An 8425-nucleotide genomic window follows, 5' to 3' on the forward strand; every position below is an offset into this window, starting at 1 on the left:
AAAAAAAAAAAAACTATAGTTAGGAAATACATCTCTGGAAAACCAAAAATTAACTATAAATACTGAGTCTGCTTACCCTCATAATAACAAAATAATAAATGCCTATGGTCTGTATTTAAGGAATTCAGATTAGCAACTTAGCTACAGTTTCACTAAAGTGGACATATCCTTGGCAAATTACACTGGACTCTCCTGTTAAAATATGAACCCCTCAAAACAAAGAGCCTCTATTTATAATGTTTAATGCCAAAAGTGAACCAACTGAAAACTTCTTAATTTTAAAGTGAAATAAATGACTTGAAAGAAATATTCAAAATTCATTCTTATGTTTCTGTCATTTACGCAAGGTAAAGGAGGCAGCTGTCCAATTTTTCTGATCCCAAATATACTAATTAATCCTATCTTGATCCAACGATGTCAAACAAGTCTCTGAGAAGTAATGCTACACCCTAAAGCCAATATGGCTAATATGGCCAAAAGGTTAAAATGCATTATCATGGTCAAAAAAAGAAAAGCATGAAAGGGAAAAACTGCAGACCTACTACACATCAAGCGGGGAGGAAGGGTAACAATTAAGAATAGCTAACACTCTTTGAGCAACCAAAAATAAAAATAAAAAGAGAGCAAAGTACATAGGCCTCTAGGTGGAAGTAAAGACCTAGGAGATAAACTGCAGAAAGATAGATTGTTCTTCAATCCGGAAAATTAGAAAACAAGGGTAAAAAGTCATTGTACCTACCAGTCATTCTCCATTCCCTTCGGTTTCCTTTTTTCCGATTATTATTTCTCAGATTTCTTTCTCTCCTTAATTCTTTTTATTGAAAAGCTGTTCTCTTTTCTCCCTTCCTTCCCAGTGATCCTAGACCATCCCCCCTTCGCCCTTGTTCTCAACTGGCTGAGAAGATTCAAGAGAGGCTTCCAACCTGCTGGCAGTGACGGATGGCAGTGCAGAGGCACACAATGGCGAGTGCAGGCGCGTCACCAGCCTTGCAGCTGGCCTTCCAAAGAAAGAACCAAAGCCGAAGTCTGTCCTGAGGGAGGCTGATTTAATTAAGGTTATAGCAAAGGGCAGAACTGCCTGTGGGCTGCATTATCTGCAGAGGGCCAAAGACAATGCATTAAAACACTCCTCAAGAAGAAAAAGCCAAGAAAGTTATGTTTGTAAAATGTTGAAAGGTGGGAAAAATGAAAAGACAACAGGGATGTGTTTGAAAAACAAGCAAAGACCCGCCGAAGTTCATGATCTAGTGACGTACAGATACCAAAATGCAATGACAATAGGAAACAGAAGGAGTATGTTTTGATGTGCCTTTCACACTAGAAATATTTCAGATGAATAATGAGATGCCCAGACTGAAATAATCCAGGGCTGTTCAATCCAGCGTCATAGCACAGTTTCTGTCAATGGTAGGGCCAGGACCAGAACCCAAGTGTACTATTTCTTTCAACTGTAACACATAGCCTATTTTTAATATAACTTTAACCACTTGGAATAAAGCCTTTTCAAACAGGGAACAAGTTCAGTTTTGAGCATCTCTTATGAGAAAAGGACTCTGCCAGACACTGGAGAGCCAATAGTACAAAAAAAAAAAAAAAACATGGTTCATACTTTCAAGAAGCTCACAGCCCAGCATTTGGGGGGAGAAAGAGTAGGGAGACAACACAAGTAAACAGGTAATTAAACTGAACGTTAAGGCAAAGAAAGTGGGCTGAGGAGGTGATTGCTTGAGTTTATCAAATCCCTATGAATGGAATAGAGTTTAATTTTCTAAAACCCCGGCAAATTTACTCACCCAAATGTGCACCATCAGACAATTACTAATCTCTTTCTTATTCTGCATGTGTAAGCTAAAGTCTACCACTGAACTCCGCCATTAAAATGACAACACATTGCCCCACAGTGACTAAAAAGTATGGGAGTGGGGGAGGGTGACAGACTACAGAAGTCTTTCATATTCTTTGAAAGGGTGTCACCTGCAGGTGAGCTCCAGGCCAGAATACAAAACAGTCATAGTCCCTCTCGTCCTAGGGCATGTGAAACCTAGGCCACACAAAAGGACCATATTACCCATTCTCAACAGTTTCCTCTACGTTCCTCAAGACTCAAGGGTGCTACAGAGTCAAAAGGCAGAATTTCTAATGAACAAGTAATTACTCAGCACTAGAGTGGCGGCTGGACTTCACTTAGCCGAATAGGGATACACTGTGGCTAGGAAGAGGGGGGCACAATGATGTGAACCTGTAGTCCCATCTACTTAGAGGCTGAGGCAGTTGGATGGCTTGAGCCCAGGAGTTCAAGGCTATAGTGTGCTAGGACTACTATAGAGCCACTGCACTCCAGCCTAGGTAACCTAAGACCCCACACCAGCCCCATCGCCAAACAAACAAACAAACAAACAAAAAACTGGTTAGCAGCAGCACAACAGGCAAACAGGGGTTATATGACAAGCCCAAGTGCCGCAAGCACTAACAGGAGGCAAGAAGAAACACTTGAAGGTTAAAGCCAACCTCAGAGTCGGCCAAGCCCAGCTCAAGTATAATATTTTTCAAATCCCCATATAAAGTTGATTTTATAGTGGTAGCACTGGTGGCATTAAAAAGCAATGTTAGTACGGGTGCAGTGGCTCACACCTGTAATCCCTTTGGGAGACTGAGGCCAGGAGTTCAAGACCACCCTGGGCAACATGGTGAAATCCTGTCTCTACAAAAAAAATATATATATAAAGATTAGCTGGGCATGGTGGTGCATGCCTGTAGTCCCAGCTACTCAGAAGGCTGAGACGTGGAAAGATAGCTTGAGCCCGGGAGATAGAGGCTGCAGTGAGCTGTGATCACACCAATGCACTCCATCCTGGGTGACCCCTGAGTGAGACCCCTGTCTCAAAAAAATATAATTTTTTAATGTTACATGTTTTTTCAAACCATAACTTAAAAAAAGATAAAAACTCAAGAACTCATTTTTCTAATTCCTCCCGAAACAGGAATCAGGCATATGTTCCTGTGTTAAACTAAATCTTTCCCATTCCTAAAATGTTAATAATTAACTTTCCAAACTTTATTGTATGCGAAAAAATGACTCATTCTTCAGGGAAGTGAATCACCACTATGCAGACCATTAGGACAACAGAAGGCTTGCAGTCTCCAAAGAGCACACCAATAATTAAGTAACAGCCCCTAAATCGATAACAATTTCACACTGGAGGGGGACTTAATCTGACCTGACCACGATATTAAATTTGTGGCAGATATTCATACGTTTTAAGACACATGAAACTCAGTCAGAGGTCAATTCTTTTCTCATGGGGTCAATATGGATTGTCTTAAATTTCAACTTTTTCAGGGAACAACATCCTAATGACACTTCTAACCAGTGGTAAAGCCTTATTAAAAAATATTAGGGTTAAGAGTGCCGCATTCTCTACCGAGCAAACTTTCCATAACATAAAATTCTTATCAAATATTGTGGAACTTCTTGTTCAAACTACAATGGACCCTTGATACGACAAAGGTAAAAAAGTTTATCACTCATCACCATGTAATGAAAATAAATGCCTTGTTACAAATCTGGTTACTAGGTTGGCCTAATAATAACAGTTTCAAAGCGGATTTGCCTGATAGATCAAAGGACTGATTTGTTGGGAGATAGCAATTCTGTGTTTTAAGACATACATAGTTTATGAGTCTGTTTCACTTATTTTTAAAGACATTTTAATAAAAACCCTATGCTTCATTTATCTTTGTATTGCTCACAGCAACCAGTACAGTGCCTTGCACATCCTAGGAATGCAATAAAATAGTTGCTGAACATAGTTCCTGACAACCAACATTAAAGTCTTCCCAAAGCAAGTACCAGGAAAACAAAAGAACAAGCAAACAGGACCTACAGCCATAAGTTTTGAAGAAGAAAAAAAAGAACATGCAAACATATTCTAGTATGCTTTTATTCTGATTCACAACTCAAATCTGAACAGGGTTTCCAGAAACTTGCTTCTTATGTGCATATCTACAGTACTTTAAATCTTCATCCTGTTTATAGAAAATACAAGTAAAACTAATGTTATTTTTACACTTAGTTCCTTATTTCACAGAAATTTGTTACAAGTAACATCACCCCACCATCATGTGTAAGTAGTAGGAAATGAAAAAACACACATAGTGTCTGCCTTAAACCTGAGTGCAATGAGTTTCAAAGCCCAAATGCAAAATATCTGACCATTAAACTAATTAAATTGCTAACAAAGCCAAACAGGAATAAAATAATATATCTGAGAAAGAAAAAAAAAAAAAGTACTGACTGGAAACAGGGACAAAGGAGTTCTTGTCCCTACTTGGCTGTTAATTTACTATATGACCTTACCTAATTATTTAGCCTCTCTGGGTCCCAACTTCCTTGTTTTAATATTATCTTTAAGGTCCCTTCAAGCTACATGCTAAGATTCAGCATATGTAGCAGTGTCCAGAAAACTGATTTACATTCATTATCCCCCTCCGCACCCCTCCCCTGGCAAAAGGGCACAGTTCACTTGATAGTTTTAAATATCTGAGTTTGGATTTCTATCAAAGGCAATTTATTAAAATGTCAGATGGGCTTAAGTTCATTTCAAGTGGAGAACTAAAGCGAGTATTGCTTACAGATTCAAGTTTCGCCTAGACAGCAGCTGCTGCTATTGAGAGAATAGACTTTAACAATCTAGCTGAAAATTATACCTCTTTACAAATGGAGAAAACTAGTAACGGGGATTTTCATACTCTCAAAAAGGCAGATGCATAGCTTTTCTTTTTTTTTTTTTTTTTTCCTTTTCCATATTCATCATGTTGAGAGAGAGGAAAGCAGAGGGCTAGCTTGGCTTGGGAGGCAGAGAGGAGAATGGATGTCACCGTACAAAACCAGACAAGACCCTTTCAATTGATGTACTGTACTAGACAGCCCATTCTTCTAACTAATGCTCACAATCCAAACGAAATGAAAAGATTTCCTGTGGCTGGGATGGGAAGAAGTCTGGACAAGAGCAATACCATACGACAGTAGCTAGCTTAAAAGTGTAAAGACTCGCTTTCAAGATGGGATTCAGATCATTCTGGAAAGGGCCAATATAATGAAAATCTGTAGCTGAGACCTGATTGATTAAGCTATGATTTATATCTATGCAGAGCTTTAAAAAACTTTTGAAGTACCTTTTGATACCAGACAGCATTAGCTTGTATAGTACTTTATCATATATTAATACATAGCAAACTTACTCAAATGTAATCCCTACAACATTCCCATAAAGCATTTTAAAACTCCTTTTTCAGGTGAAGAAACAACGTGGAAGGATCAGGGGATTTGCCCAACAGCAAATGTTTAGCAAGTGTCAGAGCCTTGTTTTAAATCCAAGTCTGACTTCAAGTCCTCCAATCTTCACCATTTTAAGATAACACTTCTGACACTAGTTTTCAGTCCCTACTATTCTGTCTGATGTAATAAATTGTATTTCTCACAAAATTGCTCCCCCACCCCCAATCTGTTCCTTCTCTGGCTTCTTAGAGCATGCTATGCATAATTCTCCCAGACGTGCACTTATTGGATCTTCTAATTGTTCATTTCCTTATGTCCCTGACTAGGCTCATTTCTTCAATAGCAGAGACTGTCATCTCTCTAGTTCAAACACATAGGTATCTTCAATCCCTGTGGCCTCCCCGGTTGCAACCACTTTAACTCCTTCTCTTTGCCAACATGAATGCTCCACAAAGCAGGTGTTGCTATTGCTTCCAGAGGGTCTGGACCACAATGGGTGATTAATAAGTGCTAGCTGAATGGATGGTGGGTAGGTGAATGATGCAATGCTCATACGTATTTTAGAGCACACATTACAATGCACACATTTACATACAGCACTCCATGTGAGTCTAACACCATGAATTTGGTAGTGATTATTAAATTTCTTCTTTGCTTTCTTTCCTTTTTTTTTTTTTTTTTTCAGATGGAGTCTCGGTCCTGTCGCCCCAGGTTGGAGTGCAGTGGCACCATCTCGACTCACTGCAACCTCCACCTCCAGGTTCAAGCGATTCTCCTTCCTCAGCCTCCCAAGTATCTGGGATTACAGGCGTGCGCCACCCCGCCTGGCTAATTTTTTTGTATTTTTAGTAGAGACAGGGTTTCACCATGTTGGTCAGGCTGGTCTAGAACTCCTGACCTCAGGTGATCCACCTGCCTCAGCCTCCCAAAGTGCTGGGATTACAGGCGTGAGCCACCGCGCCCGGCCTAAGTTTCCTCTTTCTAAAATGTGGTTTGTCTTTCTCAATTTCAGAAACTCGCCCAAAGCATGTAGCTGTAAGTAGTACCCTGTCAACTTCAAGATAATGGCCCACAAGACTACATTACCCTCCAGTTTGTCTTTTCTTGATAGCAGTTTGAGGACAGCATTGATTAGGCCTATTAGACCATGGCTGAAGTGTTGCCCCATTCTGGTTTCCTGTTACGAATCTGACACTTCTAGAAAGTCACTGGTTACAGACTAGATCAAGGAAGGTGACTACTCAAATAATTAACTGTGACACAGAATACCCAGATAAGCACCATGTAAGAATTTACAGATTCTATTTCCCTGTCCACACACAGGCCAGTCCTCGGCTCACTATCTCATTCACAGGTTTAAAAGAACAGGTGATGACTCACAATTCACTTCTAATCTTAGTTTTCTGAGCCTTTAAGCACACATACATCAGACAAAACAGAGTCAGGAGGACTGAACAGAAAGCCAGAAGATAGATTTCCAGTTCCACCCAAACTGATCCTCTAATGCAGGTACACAGAAGCTGGGGGGAGTCATTTCAGTGTGAAGAAGAAAGCACTCTCAAGTGCTACCCAATGTTTACTAAGCAGAGGACATGCCTACTGCACATTCTTCTGTTTTGCCCAGAAATGCAAACTAAAAAGAACCTTTTGTATAGGTAATCAAAGACACACAACCACAGTATGATACCCAGACCAATTCTGAAAAGAACAAGCGTCCTTCCAGGGTCAAATAAACAGTAGCTCCATTCTAGCCAACCAAAAAAAGATAAGGCTAGCCATTTTAAATGTGTTTTTTAACACTGAGCCATTTCCAACAGATTTGCCTGGCTGCTCTGGGGAGTCAGGCCTCGCTGAGTTCAGGTGAAGCCTCTAGGCTTTCCCCTCTCTCTAAATTCTTCCCACTTTTTACCGGGAAGAGCAGCACATCTGAACACACGCAACTGTGCAGCAGCGCATCACTCTGTCACAGTGAATCAAGGGGAGGGAACTCAAGGCAGTGAGTAGCTCATGTGCACAATGGAAGTTTTAAAAATTATTAGGCAGTCTATCCTTAATCCCAACTGCTGATAAAAGGAGATATATATCAAAGTCTGTTTTCCTAACCTTCTGCGGAGAATGTAAGTGAGCTGTTTCCGCTCCAGGGCGAGGTCTAGTGACACTCATCAACCCTCAGCAGAGAGCATCCAGGGAATTCAGGACCTTGGTTTTATCGCTAAGGGTGTAGCCACTAGTGCTATTAACAGCAGCACTCTAGGTCCTCAGAGTGGGCCCCCTCCTTTACCAGGATCTCCCAACTCTGCAGAGAAAACGCTGAGAATAGGGTCCAGGGCTAAGGCTATTCCCCAGATTTAAAGGAAGCTGTAAGCGATTTTAAAGCCTCACCTTACCTCAGCTAACAGAAAGAGAGGCAGGGGGCGGTGGGCGGAGGACCCACCAACTCAGGGGAATTGTAAGGAGACAAAGATCACCCCAAACGCACAAGCGCGCGCGTACTGAACCCGGACTGCAAAGCACATTCCACCAACCTTTCACTGTAGTCGGCTTCCTGTGGGGTTTATCCCCTCACCCCATCCCTCTCCAGAAAGTTTAATGCTGTTCGCACCGACTTTGAAAGGTCCATTGTTCCCTTCCCCGTAAATGTAATGAAAAGAGAGAGGGGAGGGAAAGAAATCGAGACACCGTTCCCGAGGACCCTTTCTTAAAGAGAGGACTGACTCCTGGGGAGTCGGGTCAATCCTAATCCAGAGATGAAACTGGGAAACGAGGCGCACGGGGGAAGGGCGGGAGGACGTTTCCCTTTTCGGTAGAAATGCCCAACGCCGAAGCCGGCCAGGCCGCCGGGAGCAGAAAAGGTGGGCGAGACCCGGGTCTGCGCTCCCGCAGTGGCCCCCTAGGGCAGCAAACGAGGCGGAGCAGGGAGCGGGTGAGCGAGTCGCTTCTTACCTTCCCCTACCCCGCTTAGCGTCCGTTAACTCAGGTGCCTACACAGCGGTCCAGGGAGACGGAGAGGAGCCCCTGGCGTCCTCGGGTCCAGATCTCCTCTCCATGGCCAGGAAGCCACTCGATTGCCGGAGCCCACAGCTGCCGCTCGTACGCAACTGGCAGCCGCAGCCTCTGCCTGGAGGTGAAATACTCTCCTCCCGAGAG

General features: G+C 42.2%; 1 protein-coding gene across 3 annotated transcripts in view; it reads right to left on the reverse strand.

Moving 5' to 3' along the window:
- The window catches only part of TMEM2 (transmembrane protein 2), a 142489-nt gene that overhangs the window by 77821 nt on the left and 56243 nt on the right, over window positions 1–8425 (reverse strand). For 2 of the 3 annotated variants that reach the window (XM_011970188.1, XM_011970186.1), the window contains exon 1: window positions 8222–8425. The exons of the other annotated variant lie outside the window; for it this stretch is intronic. The gene's annotated coding sequence lies outside the window, so the exon portion shown is untranslated. The remainder of the gene's footprint in view (window positions 1–8221) is intronic. 3 annotated transcript variants of the gene reach the window in all.

The sequence above is a fragment of the Mandrillus leucophaeus genome, unplaced genomic scaffold (genome assembly GCF_000951045.1).
Source record: "Mandrillus leucophaeus isolate KB7577 unplaced genomic scaffold, Mleu.le_1.0 Scaffold93, whole genome shotgun sequence".
Classification (NCBI taxonomy): domain Eukaryota; kingdom Metazoa; phylum Chordata; class Mammalia; order Primates; family Cercopithecidae; genus Mandrillus; species Mandrillus leucophaeus.